General features: G+C 39.4%; 1 protein-coding gene across 1 annotated transcript in view; it reads left to right on the forward strand.

The window, feature by feature from the left end:
• The first annotated feature begins 2467 nt into the window (after window positions 1-2467).
• gnaz (guanine nucleotide binding protein (G protein), alpha z polypeptide) overlaps window positions 2468-27090 on the forward strand; it is a 46540-nt gene continuing 21917 nt past the window's right edge. The window contains exon 1 of the mRNA XM_077243026.1: window positions 2468-3138. The gene's annotated coding sequence lies outside the window, so the exon portion shown is untranslated. The remainder of the gene's footprint in view (window positions 3139-27090) is intronic.

Raw genomic sequence — 27090 nt, forward strand, 5'->3', positions numbered from 1 at the left:
CTTTGGTATGTGCACAAAATATGCGGGAATGAGTAAAATCATGCACAATACGTGCCGAAATTCAAGTCCTGTAACACCATCAATATTCATCCTGAGCAAATGAAACTATTGAGTGAGAGGAGGCGGGTTTCAGAGAGATGAGAGAGAGAAAGCGCAGCTGGTATTGTGTAGGCCAGCAGCCATATCACCCTGTAGCCCGAGACTGGTTGTCCACTGAAGCTAAGCAGGGCTGAGCCTGGTCAGTACCTGGATGGGAGACCTCCTGGGAAAACTAGGTTGCTACTGGAAGAGGTGTTAGTGAGGGTAACTGGGGCGCTCATCCTGTGGTCTGTGTGGGTCCTAACACCCCAGTATAGTGACGGGGACACTATACTGTCAAAGAGCACTGCCCTTCGGATGAGACGTTAAACCGAGGTCCTGACTCTGTGTGGTCATTAAAAATCCCGGGATGTCCTTCGGAAACAGAGTACGGGTTTAACCCTGGCGTTACACACAGCTGAAATCCGCCCGCATTTGGTGGGTGTTAATGTCAAGCCCTGTGTGTGTAGTATGAATTTAATCAGGATGTACTACAGTCGCCATGTTGTTGTTATCATGTGACCTACTAGCGTCACTTGCGTCGCTCCACTGCCATTCACAAATCCTCTCATGTGGCTTCATGGGATAGTAAGTAGGTCGGATGTAGTAGGTTATCTGGTTACTTTTTGCCTACTGTTTTATGAGTACTTTGAATTCGGGAATACTTATTTTGTCACATACTGTTTTTGCCAATATGTACGTATGCGATTTCAGATGCAGCTAAACATTTGGCCTGATTTCGTTTGAAATGATGCCACAACAGTTCGTTCTTCGATTTTGCTTGATGTATATATTTGATGTATTATATTACTTTACTACTCAGGCCGTGATCATTCACCAGGCTAATTTAACCAGGCCCCTCTGGTGCAATGATTATGGTTTACAGTTGTAATTTTAATCCCACACAAACCGATCATGTGATGTTCAGGTCCATGCAATGGAAACATTTCACACTGATCCCCACCCCACCACTTTTTATTACATGTCCTGAGTGGTTAAGTAGGTGTTTTCTTTTAACACTGATGCCTTTATATGTTTAAATGATGCCTTTTGCACTCGACAGACTTTAATTCAGGATATATACACTTATAAGTTTCACACATGTCTTTCTGGTCACTGTACAAATACAATAGCTTGCTTTAGCAAATTGCTTTTGCTAACAAAGTGATACTCAGAGCAACATAACAATGAGCACAAACACAAAAAGTTTTAAAGTTATAATTAAATAAAAAATTTTTTTTGTTGATATTTAAAATTAACTACATTTTTAAATCAACATTTCTGCCGCTTCTATCTAATATGGAAGTGTGTTTTTTTCCACTGAGCTTATTGTAATGCATTGCAGGTTTGCATGTTCCACAAAAAAAAAAAAAATACATGCAAGGCCTTATAGTTTAGGTATTAGGAGGAAGAATGGTAGGAGCCAGGAGAATGGTAAAACTGTTTTGGTGTCAATGATATTTCATTTACATATTTCATGTTTCCTTTAGTGTATTGTTCTGAAGGGAAATCACGTTGCCTTTGCCTGGCGTTGGGCATGTTTGACAGCTGTATACAAGGGAAGCAAAAGGGCAGCGTCACAATCTGATACGATTAGATGTCAGAGTTTGTTCATTAATCATCCACTGATGCTCACATATGACCGAAGACAGTCACCTACAAACGAGACTAACAAAAAGACCACCATGTAAGTAGAGAACCCATGAGAATAATTGCATGTGCACCCAGTTGTCATTTGTCAGATTGTATGATACACTGTTGTGCAAAACTTTTACCTTTTAGGGGTACAACAGCTTGTCACTGCATGGGCAGTACCCTTAAAGGGACAACTTTGTAACTTCGATTAGTAATCTACCCTTAAATTACTTCTAAAAACCTTTTAGCGGTAAATGAGGTTCAAAGATACCATTTTGAGGGATTCATCGCAAAGGCAATTATAAGTAATTATGTCACACTAAGCAATCAAAGACTACTGATTTTTTCTTACAGCAAGAGAAATCTTTAGACTACAGAAATTTCCCAAACTGAAATGTACTATAGGTGGCACCTTTATGTTCCCTACACCTCTCTGAACGTGTAGTGCAACCAAACATGTGCATGTTAGTGTCCATGAGGTGTTGTTTGGGATACAAGGCGCAAACGCACTGGATGTGGTCCTCAGCTGCCTGGGGTGAGGCAGAATCTTGTTGCTTCAACAGGGGGCGGGATGGGGAGCATGCTCCAATCATCCACAAGCCACTGCTGGATATTTTATTTGTCAGCACATCTATCCGTATAAGCAGGGGACCAATGGCTGCAGAGGAAGTGGTCATTCTGTCACAGAAACAGTTGGCACAGAAGCAACATATTACAGCATTATCCAACCCCCTCCTGGTCCCTTGCCGTCATCTCCTCTCTCCCCTTCAACTCCCTCCTTTGCCTCTATCTCTCGCTCTGTATCATTTTCCTACAAGCTCTTTCAGCCATCAATGAATCGCAACCAACCCTGCTGTGGACCGACTCTTGCAGCTGGCAGAGCAAACCAGCAAGGCTGCAGAACATCTGCCATATCTTGCATGCACACGGATAATTCATACCCGTTCTTCTTTGCGATACGGCTTGCATTTTCGCCTCCAGAAATCTCTCTGTACCCCGCTCTGGTTTCTCTTTTTCCTCAAGATTTAATCCTACTAGCTGTTTTCCCCTCTCTTCTCCTCTATCCCCACTGACTCCTCCCTCTTTGCTCTCATACTCCCTCACTCACGAACGAACACACTTGAACACAAGCACACATACATACACACACACACACACACACACACACACCCTCCTCCCCCATCGCTGCAGTGTCTCTTAACTGCCTTGGAGCTAACAAGAGGGGAAATAGCACACCGACAATAATAAGAGGAGGAGAGAGCACGACAAAACGAAAGAGCGACAGTGAATGAGTGCATGTGTGAGAGGAGATTCAGAGGATGTTGGCGATTCAGAACTAAGGGGATAGATCGTGCGCTCCCTCTGCCTCCCAAACGAATGTTTGTCTGCAGTGTTGCTGGTGAATGGACGGCAAGCGGTGAAACGGTGAGAAAATATTTTCCTTTTTTCACTCTTTCTTCCACACACCCTTGTTACACCAAGGCTAGCTTCCCTGGTAGTGTCCTTGGGTTTTGTTTTTGGCTTGGGAATGTGACCGTGTTTAGTAGCTCGGGCAGGAGAATTGTATTTTCCTCCATCTCTGAGGTGATGCTCAGGGATGATGCTAAAGCAGCCCCCATGAGTCCTGGATTGGTTCACGAGTGTATGTTTAAGGAGTAAGCATCTTTGGTTTCTTGCCCACGTATCGTACCCAGTGATTCAGCTTGTGCAATGTTAAATGGTCACATATTATTGAATCTCAAATGGAGCAGTGCATTAGGTGTAGTGTGTTCATGCCACGCTCTGCTGGCTGGTGAATATGGAAGGAGCTGAATAAGGTGCACACCCTGTGTAAAGACAGGGCTGCTGTTTCTCGTAGCGAAAGCCCATGTCAATATTCTCCTTTCGGCCATACCTCCAGCTGATCTTTGACTCCCACTGCCCCACGTTAAACAACGACGCGTTTGCTCCCCATTGATCGCCGTTGATGTGTTTGCATGGGCCAGAGGCGGGGTTGTGGTTCCCCCGTCGGCAGGCCCCCTTCCCTTCCCCAGTAAGTGTCATTTGAAGCATTTTTGCCCTGTCTAAAATTCCTGGGATTGTTATTAGGGTAGCGGAGGGCAGTGTAGCCTAGTGACAGGGTTGTGTGTGCATGTGTGCGAGGGAACCTGCACAGGGAGGGGCTAGGTGGCTGGGGTGGGGGTATAATGGTGGAGAGATAGTAGGGGCAGAGGGGCGGAAGATGATGCGGTACAAAAAAATGAAAGGAGTGAGAAAGATAAAATATATCCTAAGAGGGCTTTGCGAGAACCCGCCACAAGCAAGGGAACAGATGTACGGGGAGGCCCACGGGCCCATTACAAATGAAGTCTCATTAAAGTCTCGATTGTTTCTCCTAAATAGCAATGAGATTAAAGGGAGAGCAAATTGCCTCTCTTGAGTAAAGAGAGTTTGCTTCTCTTGAGTAAAAGACTCTGTCAAAGTCTGAAGGTTCGATATAAACAATAATTTCTCATCACATTCCTTTTATACCGAATAATTTGAGCTATGGTATCCACATTGATATCATTGCTCTTAAAATTCTTACACTATGTTAACATCTTTAAAATAGAAGGTTCCTAAAGGAGTTTTTCAAAGCAATACCATAGAATAATTTTTTTAAACTAACAGTGCTAACAATAATTTTTTTTTTTTAGTATTAATAATCTAAAGAATCTTTTTCTATACTCTAAATAATAGAAAGGTTTATGACACCACAGATGCCAATAAACAATCTTTATTTCTAAGAGTGCATTTTTGTTTCTCCGAAGGAATTTTAGGAGAAACATCTACATTAAATTAAATGAAGCTGAGAACTCCTGAGCTATAACAGAGCAACCGTCGAGCAGTGTGATTTTCCTCTGGGGAGGTTCGGCAAGGCCAGCAAGGTCATTACAGCATAGTAGCACTGGTGTTGCTCAATACAGTGCTAATATAGTAAAGAATGCTGTGTTACTCATGAAGACAGGAAAATGAAGACTATGCAAAGATGAGCAGATACTGCAAGCGATACCCCCCTACCCCCACACATACACACAACCCACAAACTGACCAAACTGCAGGATGGTTGTGCAACATCATCTAAGAACCAGTTAATATTTGTACATCCTGTGCTGTCGTCTAAAATGATGGCCGTTATGGGAGGCGCACCCTCATTTTAATATTGCTCCTCATTTGCTTATAAGAATGCGAGGAAAATCATAGATGTCAAAACAAAGGCATCAATGTCAGTGATATTCAAACACTATAAACGTCAACAACAACATGATCACAATGAAAGCTCAGTCTCAAATGATGGTTAAAAATAAACTTCACTTGATTGCCAGGTAGCTCATTTAACTGTGAACTGAAATTGTGCTGTAAACAAAACCATCTAAAGCACAGAACGTCGGATTGTTATGCATTTGGGTCATGTTTTAAAGATACCTGAGCTTGCCGCTTTGATAGCCAAGCACGGCTTGCACACAAATTTTATTTTAAATCATATTTTACAAAAGAAAGTCACATTTATTATTCAACATGCTTCTGTCACTGAATTGTTCACTGCAATGTTTACTTTGTGGCATCACACTACATAAGTAGACTAAATAATTCTGCCCTTGTTATTGAGAGTATGCTTAAAAGACAAAAATGTTATGCATGGAAATAATTGGGAGAAAGAAATTCTAGCCTAGGTTCAGCATTGATAGGGAAATTCTTGAAAGGGAAATGGCAAAATATATGCATGCTGCTTTCAGAGTGAATGCTTGAATGATCATAACCAGTTTTTGGCACCACAGTAGTGGTTTGGCAAAACACCTCGCTGGTGACCTTACATGCTCTGATAGCCAGCTGTTCATTAATGCTCAGGACAAATCACACATCTGCCATTGAGGATACAGTTTCTAACGGGTACTGCTTATTAAAACAGTAATTAGTTTTATTTATCATTCCTGATGCGTTGTTTATGATTCCTGACTGTTTTGCAGTAAAATGTGTGCCATTTTTAAAGGTTTGCGGATTAGTCAGATCATCAATAGTGCTTAAAGCGAATGGTGATTATTTAATAGCTCAAATGTGCAGCATGTTACAAGCATGCTAAATCTACACTCAGGAAATCAGTCAGTCTGTCTTTCTGAATTTATCATCATTAAAGATGATGTGTGTAATTTGTTAAAATAATGTCTTTTATCCCAGTTTAATGTGCAGAGAATGTGCAGAATAGGTTGACTTACCAGAAAATGGTAACACATGTGGTACTTTCAACATTTCACTCTTTGAGGGTTTTGACATAGCAACACTGGCTCATCCAATGGTGTCGGTTTGGGGCGGGGCAATCTGTTTGTCTAACCAATGAAAGATGGACAGAGTGTTTGGAAACTGATTTAAAAACAGTCAATGACTGCATCCGAAATCGCCACATCGCTACTAAACAGTAGCCAAAAAATAGTATGTGACAAGAGTAGTATGCTTGAATTCACAGTACTCATAAAAGAGTAGGCAAAAATTTCTGATTTTGGAACTCCGCTATAATCTGGTGCCATTAATGGCATAAAAATGGGCTTTTTTGCACAAATTACACTTTTTTTTTACATTAAACTTTAAAGTCATAATGTACTCACCCTTGTGTTGTTCTAAAATATGAATATTTCTTCTTTAAAAACAAAAGATTAAATTCTGAAGACCATGTTTTACATGTTTCTGTTTTACATGTACTTACAATGAATGTGGACTGAATTATTCAGGTTTTATGAACTGGGTCAATTGATTAAAAAAAGATCTGACTCAACAGAGTGATCCATTCGGACATCAGTACTACAAACCTGTAAAGATTTCAAATAACTTCAAATAATATAGTGCACTGCACAAATTATATGGCCCACGTTTATGCTTTAGCATCCTTTTTGAGATTTTAGTCCCCATTCTTTGTAATTTCAAGGAAATAATGTGAGTAGTACATTTTTTCAAATGTTTCCTTTTGTGTTCCATGGAATAAACTCATATGAGTTTGGAACAACATGAAGGTTCTGATTAATAATTCCAATCCCCCATATGACAAATAATAAGCTCTCCTTTCAGCTGGAGTTTCTCTTTACGAGATATCACATTGAAAAAATGCAGCATGCATATTGTGCAAGACTTGTCTTCTGATATAGATTGGCTAGAATTGGAGTAGCTACTCTGTGAAGTGGACTGAAAGGGCTTTTCTCAGTGAGAGCATGGAAAATCCAACACTCTGACAAGCTTGGGGTCAAGAGGTGACCAGGCCCTTGTTTTATAGAAACACACGTGAGAGAGGCCTTTTGTTGAAACAAGTCATTAGCTATAACCAAGTGGTCTGCTTATAAGAAGCACTGTGGAATTCTATATGATATAAGTCACATCCAAGTCTTAAGTTGGATCAGTTAAGGTTTAAAGATTGATAGAAGAGTGTTAGAAGTTTCAAAGTAAAGTTCTTAGCATGTTGTTACTGAGTAGATGATTGCTAGATTGTTCTGACTTTAGGTTACAAGTCAAAAGACGCAATGTAACTGCAAATGAAGCCTTCCTCCCATTCATGCTAAGTTTGTATTTGTATCACCAGTACATTTTCGCTTATTGCACTTTCATGCGTGTTCATTTACAAAGCAAAGTGATTTGGCACAAAAGTACAGTTGTCATGACATTAGCAGGATGAAATGGATCCGACTGTTAATTCTGTAGTCAAGATCACATTTCTCCTGATGAGTCAACTCAGTATTGGCTTATGTGTACAGTTGTTATCGGCAGTTTGTTCCACAGTGCAGTTTTGCATATCACAAAGAAAAGGTTTCATATACTGTGTTAAAATGTGCAGAAGGAAGTAGGTTTGAGAACTGAAATGACATGTTCTATTTTGGCTTTTAGAATTTTTTTTATCTTGGACTTTATCTACAGTAGATAGAATATATTCTGTTTTATTCTTATAATAATATTTACATGAACTTAAATACTTTCAAAGAATGTATTAATCTTAGTTAATTTCAACATTTACTAATACATTATTAAAATCAAGAGTTGTTAATATACACCTGAGCTAACATGATCTAACTGAACAGTTGTATTTTTATTAATGTTAACAAATATTAATGAATACTATACAAATGGATTGTTTTAGTTTTTTTGGATTTTCAAACAGTGTGTGAGAGCAGTGTAACGTTATATTTCATGTAAAATACAAAAAAAGTATTACTTTAAAAAAAAACTATTTTACATGTTTCAATACTAAGTTTTATGCCCTCATTAAGTGAGAAACTACATGGAATGATTGTAATTTTATCAAAATGTATTTGTCACTATTTAATGTAACTGAACCCCCCCAAATGTAATTACAAATTATACATTTTAAACTAAAATTTTACATTAAACTAAAAAAATATTTTTATTAGTAGCCTATTATTTTAGAGCAGGTTAGATAAAAAAAGGATTATGTAAATATTCTTCCTTTTCAGAAGAATTTTTGTTACATTAAATCACCAAATTAAACTGCAAAAAATAATGATCATTTCAAACAGGTTTCCTGAACTGTCCCCATTCTGCCACTGGTTGGACAAACAGATAGCTCCTCCCCCAGATTCACTCCATTGGTCGAGCTGTTGCTACGTTGGGCTGGTCGGAATAAAGAAACAGAGCCAGTTTAAAAATTTTCAGGTACATCAACCTACCAATGGCGTACTTGTTATAGTCATCTCTACATATTAAACTGGAATAGGTGAATGTATTTAAGCAGACTTAATTTACCTGAAAAATAGAAACTCATTTGCAGATGTTACACGCATTATTTTTTTAAACTAAAGCTCTAAAGGTGAGCATGTTGGATGAGCCTTTGGTCAAGCGTGGCTTTATGCGACGTCTGGCTCTATCACTCGGAAATGGCACTTGGCAGGGAGAGGAGGCACGTCTTATCTAGGTCAGCAGGTACGGGGAGAGGGACTCTGAGGTGTTTGCATCCTTTTTGTGTACACATCCCACCAAGGGAAGTGGTTTTAGAAGCTTTAACAATACAAAATTAAACAATGGTTTAACAAAAAAAATCACATAATAATGTAATGCATCATAATGACATGTTCGATTATAAAATCCAGCATATCAACCGGCTTATTCGCAATTTATTTAGATGAAGTTATACACGTGTGGCCATTTAATCACATTTTCCGCTTATGTGAACCGCATCCAACTTCAATGACATAAAGCAGATTGTAATGCATCAGTCAGAGTTTGATGAGCTGAGAGATATTTTCATACAGATTATACAGTTAGTGATTATACCAGTTGTATGAATGGATTGAGAAACTCTGATCTAAAGTATTGCAATCACACCTGATAGGAAAGCAATCACAAATATCTGGAAAATATTAAATATTTTACTCTGCTTCCTCATATCCCCCCCCCCCCCCTATTTTTTAGAATTATTTTTGTAATGTTATATACACTACTGTATATACCACCATAGTATTACTGTATGTAAACAGTTTGCATCTCATTTGCATAATTTTTTTAAATTTCTGCCTTATTTCTAACCAAATTAAGGAGACTCATCTGAGGCAAAGTTGATGCTTAAATGAATCATAACTCCGTTGAGTCTCCCGGACTATGAAAGAGCACCTCTGAGCGATGCAATTTTTCTCTGGGACTGCTGCAAGAACCGCCCTACAGTATTTGTGTGTGTGTGACTGAGCGTATATGAGCTAAGAGGGTACTCTTTTCTGTTCTCATTATGCACAGAGCATCATTGTATTCGTCTGCATGGCCGTAACAGCGGTCATATGACTGAGGGGTAGGTGGAGGGGTGCCACCACCCCATGAGATCTCATTCAATCATATGACCGCTGTTATGGCCATGCAGACGAATACAAAGATGCTCCACATGATGCATAGGGTTTGAGTAAGTCTAACCATGCCAAATTTTGTCAAATAAATAGGCTACCTGAACTATTAAAGCTAGATGATATTCAAACTGCTGTACTAGCATACTGCTACAGTCATGTTTTGCTCATAGGGGAATATTCCAGGTTCAACACAAGTTAAAGACCACATGAAATTGTTTAACGTGTGTAGTCTTATATTTCTTGTGTTGTATGTTCCTATTGAAACAGGAAGTTGTGGTGGAACATGTTAAACAACTAGTCTCCCTTGGCTTTAGCAATGTCACAGTGGTGAAACATGACTTGCTGCTTGCTAGTCGGTTGCATGTGGTATTGGGGGAGGGACATTCACATTCTAGAGAGCATTTGATTAGATAAAAATCTATGTAGTGCAAGAGTCGTCATCAATATTTTTCACTGGTTTCCGGAGTCAGCATGAATTAGAAATCCACCCTACTTTCTTAACGCATGTTAGATCTTATTGTGAACGATTCATCCATGGAAGTGTTTTTATTTGTTTTGACATATGCTGGCCTTTTCCATTTATTAAATCCACCCAGTCACTTTCTTACAATTAACTGCAAGCTCGCATTCAGATCTGCCTCCATCCAATCAACAACCAGATAGAAACATCTGTTTTACTTGGATGTACATCAGTAATATAGAAGAAAAGATCTGTGGTGCTTTATATAGCACCATTATATCAGTCATTTACCACTGGTGGGACAATTTTCATGGGTAAAATCATGCCATTTCGATAGGATTCCACATGATCTGGAATTTCACTTGAGGAGGAAAGATTTCCCCACGGAGATTTTGTAATGAGTTGAATTTTGTCCCTTGAATTTTCTGCAGTGACCAACAGAAAGCTTTCATCTCAGCAGTGCTTCCTACTTCACTACATTATTGACAACAGGCAACAGACCTTTTTGCCTGCTAAATTTAACGTGACCACACCTTTAGACAGTTAACACTATCAACCACTACTGTCAAAATATTGGTCACCATCATGAAAGTTTATTATTTACATGCGTTTTAAAGCCATATCAGTCTTAACTTCTGATATGTGGTTTTCTGAGCACACACACATGAAGCATGGGCACAGAGAGCAGAAGATGGTTTAATACTCCCATGAGTATTACACTAAGTTCTCTTTAACGTCTTATTGTGCTTAAGCTAGGGCTGTAGTCAAGATCACCTTTTTCGAGTCCAAGGCAAGTCCAAGACCAGGACTAGTCGAGTCCAAGACAAGACCGAGTCCAAAAAGGTTCGAGTCCGAGTCAAGACCGAGTCCAGGACAGGGGAAAAAAGTCTTGTGCAAGACATTATCAAGACAATCATTTTGGGTTATTATTTGTTGATCTAAAAGCAAAAACAGTGTCACAACACCCAGGATTTTTAAGTATAGACATTCCCCTTGATATCATATAATCTTCTAATCTAAAGAAAACAGAATGATGACAAATGGTGATACCTCATAATAGCAGTGTTTCACTGTGGATCTGAAAGACGTATACTTTTACATTCAGATAGCCCCCCATCACAGGCCATTCTTGAGATACGCCTTTGAGGGGCAGGCTTATCAATACATAGTTCTGCCATTCGGTCTGTCCCTAGCACCCCGTACATTTACGAAGTGCATGGACGCGGCGCTTTCTCCCCTGAGACTCCGGGGAGTGCGCGTGCTGAATTATATCTCGATAACTGGCTGGTTCTGGTGCAATCGCGGCTCCCACCAAACCGCGCATATAAATGGCTTTTATGTGTGCTTACTGGGAACATAATAAAGACACCTGGACTCGGTCGAGACCAAAAGCCATATTTGGCAATACCAGTGGCCGAGTCCGAGACAAGTCCGAGTCCGAATACCAGCGAGTCCGAGATCATAGAAAAACGGTCTCGAGTCCTACAGCCCTAGCTTAAGCTGTCAAATACACACAAGGTCACGTCAAAAACACGAAAATGGTAACATAAATACAGACGGTTATGCCTGTGAACGTAAACAGCAAGTAAAGAAATCGCATGTGTTTATTAGATCTGTGTATTAAAGTGAAAGCAGCGTATCAAACAACAAAAGAAAAACAGAAAATCACTTAGTGCTCTTGATTGAATAATTTTAGTAGCTTTAATAAGAATACATTTCTTACTTGAATGCAGTTGTTAAATGCTCTGGTGAGGAGATAAACATGGCAGACTGTGTAAAGCGCACCCAGAGCAGGGCCTATGCTAATTTGGCATAATCTGTTAGCAGTCGTGGGCGGGGCTTAAGCATATGTGACGTCACACAGCTAAAATCTGCAAATGCCTTGGCTGAATCCGGAATTGCCCCATAAACCCTCATTCACTATTCCCTACGTTAGTCCACTAATACTGTTCACTTGAAGGAGTGGATGAAAACAAGTGAGCGAATTCGGACAGCCGTTGAGCGTACATCGGTTGGACATTTGTTATTGCAGTGCAATATGGGATTGAATAAGTGCACTCAATATGTCCACTATGGTTTCGTACACCACTACAAATGGATGTCCCCTCAAATAATGCCCTATTTGATGGTATAGTGGTGCGATTTTGGATTCAGCCCTTGTTTTGAGACAGTGCTTATGATTTATGGGGATTTAAAAAAGAGATTGGGTGGATTTTTACCATTATAGGGTGGTTGTGTACACACACTGCCGATACACATTTATGTTCAAACACCATGTAAAAGTGAATTTTGCAGTATAGGTCCCCTTTAAAATAATTTATTGGCAAAGTGATTGTAATCAACATTATGCTATAACTATCGATAGAGCAAGTGTTCCTTCAAAGTAAGGTACATTCTTGTCTGACAAGCTTTCATAAGCTTCATTCTGGCCAGTTTTGTGCCGATACTCCCCCTCACGGTCTGTGTTTACCGTGAATAGTGAAATCACACCCCAGCTAAGTGCAGCAGCTAGGCCTAGCGCAGAGATAAACCGACCCCTTCCTTCAGAAACCTGCTGTGCCTCAAAACGGCTCATATCTTATCAAAGCTTGAATTTGAACATTACACACAACCAAAGCAGTGCTCAAAGACAGATTAGCAACATGTCGCTCTTGAGGTTGGTCAGACCGCTTTTGTTTTCCTTTATTTGACAGCGGCTGAGGTTAAAAGGTTGTGGACAAACACAGACTGTTAGGCTCACAACTTAAAGTCCAACAAATAGTTGGTACACCATTTCCCCCTCTTCAGTCTGGTTTCCCCTATATAGATGGTTCCCATTAGCAGCTATGCGAAAACATTCACAGTACACAGACATGCATTGTCAGGGCAAGAAGCACATGTGACTGAGAACAACACTTTTAATAGGGCCCAGGCCATGCCCCTACCTCTCATGGGACCATTTATGACAAAAACAGATCTGCTATACAGTCGCCCACCATCAACGCCGGCCCCAGCAAAATCAAAAGTCCTCTGTTTTGGGGCATCTATTGACTGAAACACTGCCACTCATTGTTTCTCCTGATGTTTGCACTGTGGTACAACAAAGCTGTGTCCTTTGAGCAAGACATCTTGGGTCGGTTTTGGGCCATGAGTGTACAAAGCTTTGGACAAATGTGATTGTTTGAAGCTCATCATGTGACACCCCCACACTCATTTCCAATGCATACAATCCCTTTATCCAGACTTGATGAAACGCATATGCCTGGAACACTCTGAACTTCATAAACATGTTAAATATGCTACTTTCCACAATGCTTCACTCCTTTTTGTATTTTCCTGTAGTGCGCATAAAAACCTTTTTAAAGACCTTGGCCAGAGGCCAAAATTAACATTCACAGAGTGCCAAATGCTTTTGGCAAATAAATAAAAGTTGCAAGGTAGCTGCATGGTAACTATCTAGCAAATTATGCTGGGAGAGCAACCCGATCTCATGAGAAAACAGAACTATTTTACAAGGTGGTAATTTCGTACAATGTGATTTGATTTTCAGAAGATACTTAAGTATGAAGGTCCACCTCTAATCTTAACCCTCAGTTGGGCTTAAGCAGATCGCAAGAAAACGTACAACTAAGATTGTAAGAATTAGCCACCAATTAGCCAAAGCATAAAATAGTTAGAAAGTGGCGAGTGACATAATGGACTGCATCGTTTGTCGCAAACATAAATGAAAAAAAAAAAAAAACAGATCAATTATTCCATTGTCATATGGACACAATTTATTATTTACATCCCACTGAAGTTTAGGTTTAGGGGTGGACCTTTATGCTTGCTTTATTTTTCCCCCCAAAATGTTTACGTTTCCATATGAATATCATTGTATGAATTTATATGAAGTTGCTACCTCATAAAATAATTACATTTTCTCATGAGATCTGGCTGCACTCACAGTATAATATTCCAGTTAGACACCACAGAGCTAACTTGCAAGTAACTTTTATTTGAGGCTGAAATGTTCTTGCTCTGTGGCCCCTGGACTTTCTAAAGTTGAGTAGCTTTGCTTATATATAGACTAATTGAGCTTTCAGTGAAGCTCAGTGGTTTATTGAGATACTGTGACTTCAGACGAAGATAAGAGGAAAAACTCTGACCTTGACTGATTTAGTTATTAGTCATAATGTAGAACGACTTCACCTGATAACCCGACGCTGTGTCTCCTAATTCATTCTCATAAAGCTTTGTCTCACTTCACCTCACACTCTGTCACAATCTTAACAATCTTTCACAATTAAAATCTTCTAAGTGCTATTACTTACAGTAAAGGGCCTCTGTCTCTTTGATCCAGTACTTAGGCTGGACATGACTCAAGTCTAAGCACTTGTCCCCTGGAAGGCCTAGTATCTTGTCATAGCAAAAAGAAAGGAAATTAAGCAGAATCTGTGATAAAAAGGGCATAAAAGAATGTAATAATAGGTTGTACTGGTAACCCAGCAGGCATGGCCTTAAAGAAATAGTTCACACACAAATCATAATTCTGTTATCATTTACTCACCCTCATGCCATTCCAAACCTGTATATTTTTGTTGCTGTTGTTAGTCTTCATGGAGCACAAAAGGAGAAATTTAGCAGAGTGTTCACATTGCTCTTTTCCATACAATGATGTAAATGGGGACCATTCTCACATCTCCTTTTAGTGAACCAAAACATTAGGGTAAGTAAAAGATTTTTGGATAAATATTACTCCAAAATTTATAATGATGCTATTTGGGCCACATCGGACGCCTTGCATAATGCAAGGATTTAAATGCAGCATGCTGGATATCTCTCAGTCTGCGACCTACATCTAACTTGTTTCTGACGTAGGCAGGTTCCTGTACACCACCAATGAGTCAGAACTCCAAAAAGAGAACGCTGATTCCTGTCTGAGCTGAAACACTGTACGTTAGCTATATTTTGTGCAATCTACGTCTCAAATTTCAGAAGACCATCTCAGAAAAAACCCAGTGACTGTTATATCTCATACATCTCAGTTTTTTTCATTTCTGTTTTTCAAAATACCGGGTTTGGTTTATTCTTTTTTTGTTCATTGATTGCTGTTTCAGAGGCATTCAAACCAGAAATTATTAGCATAATTATGGGAAGCTGATGTTAAAATCACCAGAAGAGCTACCTGACTCAATAAGGCTGACATGATAACTTTCCAGAAAAATTGTGAGTATTTGAATCATTCGTAGATTTAGGATTCGTATTTAGGAAATGAGCAGTCAGATTTCCCTTTCTGCACTTAGTTTTAATTTAGTCCAGTATACATTCATGTTACTTTAGTTTAGACAGTTTCTGGTTCAAAGGAACAGCATTTACTTCCAAGATTATAAATTTGTTTTATACTATGGTATTTTTTTTAATCAAAGTTACATCAAAGTCTCATCAAGTCTCAAGCAATATAAAATTAAATTAAAACTTCGTTTTAATTCTGCTCATATTCTTTTGTTCGGATAGTTAGTCATTAAATCGTTAGTAAAAACACCAAGTGTATTGATGCTAAAATGTATCAAGGAGCATCTTTAATTAAAAATTCTTGTAAATAAAAGAAATAATACTTTCCTGTTGCTCAAACAGAGCGTTGGCGCTTACAACGCCAAGGTCATGGGTTCGATTCCCAGGGAAAACAAGAACTGATAAGAATGCAAATGTGTACCTTTAAATGCAATGTAAGTCACTTTGGATAAAGTGTCTGATACATTTTCAGACCAATTCACTTCAGGCCAATTAGCTGACCAAGTTTCAAGCATGATAAGGGGTAATTAACCAATCACAGCAACACAGCTCCTTTCACGTGACTTTTTTTTTGGAGGCTGTGCCTCACTTGGCCCCTTGGTTAAAATGTCCATGCATCAGACTAGAATAGTGATTAAGTCAGTTGAGTCTGAGTGCGTGAAACAATACATGGTGATTTAATGACCATGACAGTGTTAATCAGTCAGTGTTAACCTCATGCTAAAGTGACAGAGTTCCACAAGTGCATTAGCTCATGCCTAGTTCTTTATTTGATTGATTTTATGTTTTATGTATTAATCATTAAAGAAAGCATTCCTTTTACTGCTTCATGGCTCTGGCACTAGCACAGTGTCGAATGTGTTGCATCTAGCTGTAATTGTTGTTGCAACTGTGGCAATCTTTAAAAGCTGACAAGTCATGCTGGGTGTGTGTGCTGCTTCTAGGGCGTTAGCGCTCTTCATAGGTTTAGTGTACCTTCTGTGTTAAAAGTTCATATTGTGACATCCGTTTGTTCATAATGAGCCATCCCTGACATTGAAATTATTGTTTGCACTGCCACTTTGAAAAACAAAATTTTCTGTCAGTTTTCATCACAATATTACTTAAAGTTTCTTGCATAAATTAGTGGTCTAGTTGATTTAGGTTGTTCTCAAACTTTTTCGGTCATTCCCCACTTTGGACGAGGGGGAATTTTCAAGCCCCACCTGCCCCCATCACCCCAACACAATGCTAATGAAATACGCAACAAGCTTAAAATGTTCCAATTTATTGAAGTAACAAGTGGTTATCAGTATAGTAACAAGTTGTATCTAAATACAAACTAACTATCTTCAAATAAAAGCAAGTTAAAACATTTTTTAAAAGATAAACAAATAAATAAAATAAAAGTGCAGCTGTGTCATAACTTGCATGAAATTCAAAAATAGAGAAAATAAAAGTGCAGTTGTGTCAAAATTTGTATCAAGTTCAAAAATAGAAAAGAAATAAAAGTGCCACTCGTCATAGCATCAGCACCCCCTGGTTGTGGGGGCTGTAGACTAACATAATATTGTACTTAAAAGCGTGAAATTAATTTATATATATATATATATATATATATATATATATATATATATACGGAATAAGGACTGTCTCTGACTAAAGTTTTTTTGTAGTCGACTAGTAGTTGTTCATTTAGGCCATTAGTGGACAAATCGCCCCTTTATATTGATTTAATTACTTAAATAGGCTATACAGGATAATGAGCGTTATATTGCCGCACTCAAGCGCATGAGCGCACGCATAAAGCTTGCCACAAAGAACAAAAGTAATGATTATGAATGTGTAAAAAATAGCAAGGAGACATTTAATTGTTTATTAATAAACTGGTGTTTTCTGTGTCGCTGCAAAGATGAAGTTGACGATGCGGACCCCCATCAACAAATAAAGATATAAAGGCATAAAAAGGAAAAGGTGCGCCCCACCTGTCATGTCTCTATTCCCCACCAGTGGGGCGTGCCCCACACTTTGAGAACCGCTGCTTTAAGGATAACTTCCATTAGCTTTCTAACTAAGGGGCCGTTTACAAAACGGAAAACTTTGTATGCATTTTGGCCATTCATTTACACTACAACAGTATTTTGGGGGCCTGAAAACGCAAACTTTTGACCGTTATTATCTCAGTGTACACCACAAAAACACGAATTTGTGAAAAAGGTGCCGTCATGCTCATGCGTATTACATGTTCAGTCTATAGGTGTGTAGTGTTTCTTTAAGTGACATCGCCAACTATTGGCCTGGCATGAATAATACAGCCTTTTTAATTGTTTTCACAGGACCGTGTGAATGGGGATCCTTTTGACAAAGTTGTCTTCTGTACGAGAACAATGCAAAGGAAAATCTTTTCCGTTTTTCGTACATTGTTGTCATGTAAACATACCCTAAGTAGGATGATGGCAGTATGCTAACAAATAGCAGCTTGCTTTGCAATCTTACCATATTCTATGATATCCCTGCTGGAAAATCCAGTTTTAGATGCTAGCTAGTGTGTTTTGAAACATGGTATTGGTAGCTGGTTTCTAGCTGCAGGTTGAGCACTTTATAATTTCCCCGGGCTGGGATTGTAATGTTTTAATCTAATCGATAAGCTAGTTGGTCTGTAGGCACACATCCTGTGATTTACATTTACTTTTATGCATTTGCCAGACGCTTTTATCCAAACACATTTACATTCTCATCAGTTTTTGCTTTCCCTCGGAATCGAACCCATGACCTTCGCGTTGCAAGCGCCAACGCTCTACTGTTTGAGCTACAGGATGCAAAGGGGCTCTGTAGTGTTAAAAGTGCAGTAAGCGATTTCTGAGAAATGCTGTTGAAAGTGGATTGAACTTAGCAGCACAACACACTTGTAGCCAATCAACAGTAGGGTGCTCCATGATCGGGGAGGAGAAAGAGTGAGCAAGAGGGAGATTTGAAGAAAGGCTGTAGAAAGAGAGATGGCTGAGAGACATTACAAAAGAGAAAAGGCCAGAGGAATGTCACTTCGGGTCAGAGGTCACTTTTCTGGCTCTACGGCCATTACCGGAAGCCAGTGATTCTAGTTTATAAAGTTATAAGTATGGATAAATTTCCTTACAACAACACATCGTTTCGCTTCAGAAGGCCTTTATTAACCCCTTGTAGCCATATGGATTACCTTGATGATGGATGGTGTACTTTTTTGAGCTTTAATATCTAGGGTCCCATTCACTTCATAAAGCTGAGAAGAGCCAGGATATTTTTTAATATAACTCAGATTGTGTTTGGCTGTAAGAAGAAAGTGATATACACCAAAGATGGCTTGAGGATGAGTACATTATGGGATAATTTTCATTTTTGGGCGAACAAATCCTTTAAGAGATGCGCTACAAATAAAAACAATATAGTTTGAAGCTAGAATATTAGTGTCTGCTCACTCAAAATCTAAAAAATCAAAGTCTACTCAAAATCTTCAGGCTGGCTCTTTCTTTTGGCAACTAGAGTCGACTTGTCCAGACGGCAAATCAGTGCAAAAATCTGCACAAAAGTCATTTACATGTAGTGTATTTCAGCCTTTCTAATTTTGGTCATGTTTTTCTATTAAAACAAAAAAAAAGACTTTGCAGCAACTTACTACAATCGTAAGCAATATAGTCAAGATTCATGTTTGGATTTGTCAGTTTGTCAGTAAAAACGTTTGATCACAGATTTAGTCACAGCAAACAGCACAATCAGCCGCGTGAAAGAACACACACTGGCTGTATGAACAGAATATCACAATGGAGATTGTTCATACATGTTTGTTGGTGTTTTCAGATCATCAGCAGAGAGATCATGTGTGCATGGTTACCAGGTTGGAAAGATTAAGTAAAACACTGAGCAGAAAATGTATAAAGAATAAACAAAAATCGGCACACTACTACTACTGCTCCCAAAAATCCATTTATTAAAATATGCAACGTTTCAACCTGAATGCATTTTGCAAACGTTGCAAATTTGAATAAGTACATTTTTGGGAGTAGTAGTGGCAGTGTGCCGATTTTTGTTTATTCTTTAGTGAAGTGCTTTATCTGATTGTGTACCTGCCTCAAGTTTTTGGATGTGCGCACTGCGCGCCGCATACTACTATTTTGAATTCAGAAAATGTATAAATAAAAAACAAAACAAAACAAAAAAACTCTGATTTGGGGGGAAACATCGGGCAACCTCAAGCGTGTTACCAATGTAGCGTGTTACCAATGTAAGATAATGAATATATATATATATATATATATATATATATATATATATATATATATATATATATATATTCTGTATTTAGGATAAATACATTGTTGCAAGGATGTCGTTTTTTGTAGGCCAAAAACGCCCTGGGCTGTGTTTCTGGAAAGCATTGTAAGTCTAAATAGATGGTAGAAACATTGGCACCATAATGCTTTTGAGAAGCGCAACCCAGAAAACTACCTGTTTTTGAATGTTTTTTTTTTGTAAAAAACACAAGCTGAAAGTATTTTCTTTTTTATTTTACAAAATAAAATACATGAGAAATATATGCTTGTAATAAAAGTTTTAAAGCTTTAACTTTTTTTTGTTGATAAGCCACTTAATTGGACTACAGAGGTTGCCGGAAAATTAAACTTCATCGTGCTGAACAAGTAAACTCATCTACTCACTAATCCGTTTTCACAGTTTATAATCACACTCTTGCAAACTATTCTTTCAAAAATTTTCAGGGGAAATGTTTTTAAACAAAGAATGAAAAAGTTGTCAGAAACTTGTCAGAAAGTTTTGTTCATTTGTGACGATTATCATGATAAACAAAATGTAAGTATCATACATTTTTGTTGGTCACAGATTGTTTTCTGCAATAATCCAAAAGCTAATGGAAAAATCATATTGGGTTTTTGTCGAGGGAACCATGCAGGGTGATGTGAACTTCCAGGGTTGGCCTAAAAAAATACATCATCCCTGGAGCGCTCTATAACCAGTGGGCCAATATTGCAGACTTATATGCTTAATTAATCGAGAGAAGCAAATCATATATCACTATTAAAATACGGCCCTAGTTATGAGTAAGTTTGTGGCCTAAATGCTCTTCATTTTATTTCCATCACTTTATTCGAGAAACAATTCAACTGAAAATACTTTGTATATGTGATTTTTCTATAAAAGCTACTTAACTGCACTTACTTGTAAAGTGGACTGCATGCGCTGGAATTCTCAAGAACAATTAAATGGCTGATTTGAGTCATGCATGTTCCATCAAACGCTCTGATGTCACACAATGCAACTCAAGAGTTCTCTGCTGGCCAAATTGAAAACCTGTGTCGTCAATCCAAAGATGAGAAACAAAAGAAGCAAAAAATGAACAGCACAACAAGAAATTCTCCCCTACAGCACTTAAAAATGATTGCAACAGCGGTTGTAAGGCATCACAAATTCCCCTCTGATACACATCTCCTAAAACAATGATTGTTCTTGTGACGGATGGTTGAAACCAAGAGGACAAATTAAGGGAAATGGTATCTGATTTTAACATCATTCTGTGAATTGTATGATTGTTCACTGTTGTCAATGTGATCAAAGGCTGCATCTGTTCTGGTTGGTGTGTGGTCTCAACTGCCCACTGACACAGTAACCCAGGACTCTTCCTGTTGTAGCTCAATAGTCAAAAAGACACCTATCCTTATGCACAATTTGAGAAGTAGCTTAGCATGGAGTTGATTAATAGCTGTAGAATTTATATCAGAGTCAGACACATTACTGCTTTAGCATTTTTTACTTGTGTATTTGACACAACAAATATCAGCAGTCGTTTTCCCTCAGGAATGATCAGCCACTTCGCTCTCTCAAGTGAATGTGGTTTCCTTTTCCATGATGCCTTATTAATAATGCACAATGATGAGATGTGCTAAGATTTATGAGTCTATTTCATTGAGCTGGGACACTGTATGGTTTCTGTATAACTATTCTCAAATTATTCTGCACTGTAATCAGTTAGTGTCTGTAACTGGGGCATGAGTCATTGTGGAGGAAAGACAGCAGTGTGATATATAGACAGCAAACCTCCCTCAATAGTGTGCCAGAATACCAAAGGGACGGAGGGTGGGTGGAGGGGGGAAAGGGACTGACGTCAAGCCGTCCACAACACAGGGCTGAACTCTCTGGGGCATTTTACTTTATATAGGGGAGGGGAAAGGGCATAAGTCTGTAATTGTTTGTGTGAACAAATATTGCATATTTGGTTGGATGTATTTTTGTAGATTATATTTGACCCCATTTCTTTTCATAAACATTAAGCGCTTTTCCTTTAAAATTTGCATCATAATGTGAAAACAAATCTCATTTTTCATCATAATGTCTTCTCAGTCATTAGAGCATGGCACTAGCAATGCCAAGGTCATGGGTTTGATTCCCAGGGAAAGCAAGAACTGATAAAAAATGTGTACTTGGAATGCAATGTTAGTCGCTATGGATAGAAGCATCTGCTAAATGCATGAATGTAATGCAAAGTACATAAACAAAATAGATTTATATTGATTAAATTTATAAACAACAGTAATGAAATTTTTTTTCACTTTGCGAAATATATGGAGAATTAAAAATTATTTTATGTAGAGATGATTTTTTTAAAGTAAATCAGTGCAACAATTATTGTTAGACATGAGTTATACTTACACTTTTACCTAACAAATGCATGTATTGTACTGTAACAGTCAACAGTGTAACAGAGTCTACTGTATTTCCACTTGCAACACATTTTACTTCCATAATGTGACATATTTCTGAGTGAAATAGGATATTCAATTAGAAAAAATGTTGCTTACTCTGCATAAAACAATGCATAAATTAATATTTGCCAATTGATTTGATTCACCAACAGGAAAACATCTGCTGAATTGAACTCAGTTCATAATTGATTAACTTTCCAACATCAACGCCGTTATAATCTATACAGTTTTTGTAATTGTATACGCTGTTTTATAATTTATACATTTTACAGAATTAACTGTTTTTCCTGTTTATTAATGTGAAGCTTCTTTGAAACTCTCTGTATTGTCTGAAAGGCTGTATAGATGTGACTTGACTTTGAATTGAGCAAAAACATAAAGATCCCAAGAAGTTCTTTCAAATCTGTGCATCATCATACAATAACCATAGTATGCTTCACTTAATCTGACACAGGTTTCCTGCTCTGTGAAATGAATGTGATTTTTGTCAGACATATATGAGTTGGGCCAAGATTGTATCCCAAAGAGTTACAACTGGCAGGCAGCCTTACATAACACAAACATTCATCAATAAGACAGAGATGCCATTGCGTGTTATATAACAATCTATTTTTATTGCACAAAGCTGGGTTTGTTCTGGGGAAAGGGAGTAGTCAGTGGCCAGGGTCACATGGGTGACCAACTCAATAAAAATAATGACCTCAATGTTCCTCAAAATGCGTTCTTCTGACAGGTACACAGACATTCATTTGTTTCAGACTTTCCTTTCCCCAAACGTTTTCAGTTTATCCAGTGGAACAGTCAGTATCAACAAAGTATGTGTCTGTGCCAGTCGAATTTGTCCCCCTGCACTCAAGTCAACATGAAATCAAAACTTACATGTTTTATGATTCAATCAATTCCCAATGGAAAAAAGCTCCTCCCAGCTCCTCCCGAGGCGACGGTATCCGCTAAAGGTCCTCCTAAGGTGATGTCGACCGCTAAAGCTCCTCCCGAGGCGACAGTGTCCACTAAAGCTCCTCCCGAGGTGACGGTGCGACGTCGACTGCTAAAGCTCCTCCCGAGGCGAAATCGACCGCTAAAGCTCCTCCCGAGGCGACGGCGTCCGCTAAAGCTCCTCCCGAAGTGAAGTCAACCACTAAAGCTCCTCCCGAGGCTACGGCGTCCGCTAAAGCTTCTAATGAGGCAACGGTGTCCGCTAAAGCTCCTCCCGAAGTGAAGTCGACCGCTAAAGCTCCTCCCGAGGCGACGGCGACCGCTAAAGTATCTCCCGAAGTGGAGTCGACCACTAAAGCTCCTCCCGAGGCGACGTGGTCCACTAAAGCTCCTCCCGAGGTGACGTCGACCGCTACAGCTCCTCCTGAGGCAACGGCGTCTGCTAAAGCTCCTCCCGAAGTGAAGTTGACCGCTTAAGCTCCTCCCGAGGTGACGGCATCCGCTAAAGCTCCTCCTGAAGTGAAGTCGACAGCTAAAGCTCCTCCCGAGGCGACAGCGTCCTCTAAAGCTCCTCCCTAGGCGACGGCGTCCGCTAAAGCTCCTCCCGAAGTGAAGTCGACAGCTAAAGCTCCTCCCGAGGCGACGGCGTCCACTAAAGCTCCTCTCGAGGCGACTTCGACCGCTACAGCTCCTCCTGAGGCAAAGGCGTCCTCTAAAGCTCCTCCCGAAGTGAAGTCGACCGCTAAAGCTCCTCCCGAGGCGACGTCGACCGCTAAAGCTCCTCCCGAGGTGACGTCGACGGATACAGCTCCTCCTGAGGCAACGGCATCTGCTAAAGCTCCTCCCGAAGTGAAGTCGACCGCTAAAACTCCTCCTGAGGCGACGGCATCCGCTAAAGCTCCTCCCGAGGCAACGGCGTTCAGTAAAGCTCCTCTCGAGGCTACGTCGACCGCTACAGCTCCTCCTGAGGCAACGGCGTCCTCTAAAGCTCCTCCCGAAGTGAAGTCGACCGCTAAAGCTCCTCCCGAGGCAACGGCGTCTGCTAAAGCTCCTCCTGAATGAAGTCGACCGCTAAAGCTCCTCCCGAGGCGACGGTGACCACTAAAGCTCCTCCCGAAGTGAAGTCAATCGTTAAAGCTCCTCCCGAGGCAACGGCATCTGCTAAAGCTCCTCCTGAAGTGAAGTCGACCACTAAAGCTCCTCCCGAGGCGACGGCGTCCGCTAAAGCTCCTCCTGAAGTTATGTCGACAGCTAAAGCTCCTCCCCAGGCGACGGCTGCTTTACCACGGCCACGGAGGCTGCCTATGAACTCCGCCGATCACCGTCACCAATTCCTCTTACTCCACCATGGTGGTCTTCTGCTCCATCCCCTCCGCCCTGGCTTCCTTGATCTGCCTCAGTCCCCAGTCCTGCTTCTTCTCCATGAGCCTGGCCCTCCATCCCTCTCCCTGATCCACCTCCACTCCATCACCCTCCTATACTTTTGATCTCATGATCTCTGTGTTTGTCTTTGGACTTTTGTTTCACTTCCTGTATCATGTGCCATAGTTGTAGTTTTTCCCCATGATTTTTCCTTGATTGTTTCCACAGTTGCTTCATGTTCCAACCACAGTCAAATGCTTCGTTCCTGAATGAATCAGCTGTCTGAACAAATCAATTGAATGAATGACTCAGTGACTCACTCATTAACAGTGACTTGCCTCTTCTTTGCCACCACCTCTGCATTGCAAAGGCACATTTGTTGATACGGAGTTAATTTTATTGGTAACAGCCCGGTAGTGTCTTATTATCCTAATTGAAGTTATTGATTAAATTTCAGAATTTGACATACAAGATGACACAAATTCAATTAGGTTAGAAAAAAATTACCATAAAAGGTAACAACCTATTTAAATGTATTGGAAAAGTTCATTTCTGTGACTTCTGCTAACAAACTGCTGCACACAATATGTAGAATATCAAAAGTTTTAAGAGTCTGCTGTCCTAAACTTGCCAAGGTACCAGCACAATAACACACTAAATAAACACTGTCTAACTATCATATACTTGCGTCAAGCGACAGTGTTATTTTAGACATCCAAGCAGGGTCTTTTTTTACGAAAGCGGAAGTGGTGAAACAAGACCTGGTCGGGCACATTCTATTTCTCAATCATTCCAGCTGTCATCCTTCGTCTCAAACAGCATTTTGCAGAATAATCAACTATCATAAATATACTCCAATTGCCTCAAGTAATTATCTAAAATGCTATTAGCTCTAAAAGCATCACCGTTTGACTGTTTGATAATGCTGAATTGGAAGAAATGCAGAAATGATATCAAGAATACTTTGAATATTTATGGCACTTTCCACCAACAGGGTACAAAATAGGCCCCTTTTTTCAAATATCTTCAAATACTGCATGGGCTGTTTTATGTTCTATTCATTTTACATTTATGCATTTGGCAGATGCTTTTATCCGAAGTGACAAATTGCATTCAAGCTATAGACCAATTTCGAGCCGACGTCACAATTATGTCACGAGGCTAGCTGGAGGCAAAACAAAGGGAAAACTGCAGGCGGCCAATACAAACCAGCACAGATTCGGCTACATAATAAGGAGCTTAAATTACTATTATTATTATTAAATGTCATCTTGTTGTGTTGTTGGGTGCAAGAATCAATGAAAAATGAATATGCTGTATCTGGAATTTTTATTTCTAGAAAATATTCACATCATTAAAATTGCACCGTAATGTCACTCTTTACATTGACGTCTTCTTGGCGCTGGCTAGGCAGAACTGCGGTTCGTACCACACAAGTCTTGTACATGACCATTCATCACATAGTTATAGGCATCTAAAGATGTATATGACCCCAGTATGTCTTTACGCTCGGTTTCTCTATCGGATAGGTGTAGGACTGAGCCTAGCGTTAACGTTAATCCTGTCAGATCGTCCATCCATTGCCTGAGCGTGTACGGGTCAGCCAATCTGGTTCCGTCTGTTAAAATTAACTTTTGCAAATAACAATCGCGGTCCTGGACAGTGAGTGACCTTGCACATTAAGTTAAAATCAGATTTTCTCCAGTCATTGTTAAAAAACAAGCTAACAAAACTTGCAAACTAATGTTAGGGAAGCGGCCAGAGGGATCGTTCTGCAACCACCTAAGCTCCGCCCACAGAAAAATGTCACCATGTTTACCAACTGAAAAGGGGTCTATACATTTCTTCAATTCATCCCCTGGGAATCAAACCCAGGACCTTGGCCAAAGATGGTTTTATTAATGGGAAATAGCAGGGTCCACGGCTCTACAATTGAACTGGAGAAAGCGTAATGTCATCTTGGATCACTTGTGTCTTGATAATCAATCACATTACAGCCTTGACGTCACTGAATTTCTTTCAGAGCTGTGCGACAGTCAATCACTGTTTGAGGATACCATAGAAATGAATGGGAATCGCTTTTAATCCTGGGGCTATCAAACTCTGCTTCAGATCTTTTGCGCTGTTAACCCTGTAATGCGGTGCCAAACTTGTACAGTATGAAATGATGGGGTGTTAGAATGTTACATCTAGATGGTTAGTAATCGATAACCAATCACGTGCCTCATATTCACCTGCTTTAGACAGTCACAGAAACACTGCGCATTGTATATAAAAAGCAATTTCAGAGAAAAAAATGCTGACAGAAAACGTAACAATTGGAGTGAAGAAGAGACCTTTCCTTTATAGTCCGAAATGTCTATTCAGTATAAACTTGATAGTAAAGTCTGCTATATATAATACAAGGATGCGCAATACTAAAGCCTTTATGTAAAAATTATGCGTGCGGTGTTCGTCCAATCAGTAACACTGAAACCACAAATATGCAAATAAGGATGTTAACCCTGTGTTTAGGAAGTGTGAAATTACAAAGTCGATTAACTAAATTACAAATTAACCCCAGATAAATTATGATCATTGTGAAACGTGAAGCAAAATAACCAAGGATGGCATTTACCGGGGTTTTGAATGACGTAGGGTACACTGTTTCAAGTATGAAAAGCCCTAATACGGGCTAGCTTTTCCCCCGATAAATTGTCTCTCATAAATAAAAATAAATAAAAATAATTATTTTTTCTTAAAGGGGTGGTAAAACAGATTTTTTCGAAGGCTTGATTGTGTTTGTGGGGTACAC

Source organism: Siphateles boraxobius, unplaced genomic scaffold (assembly GCF_051911475.1).
Source record: "Siphateles boraxobius isolate OS27281-9 unplaced genomic scaffold, OSU_SipBor_1 25, whole genome shotgun sequence".
NCBI lineage: Eukaryota > Metazoa > Chordata > Actinopteri > Cypriniformes > Leuciscidae > Siphateles > Siphateles boraxobius.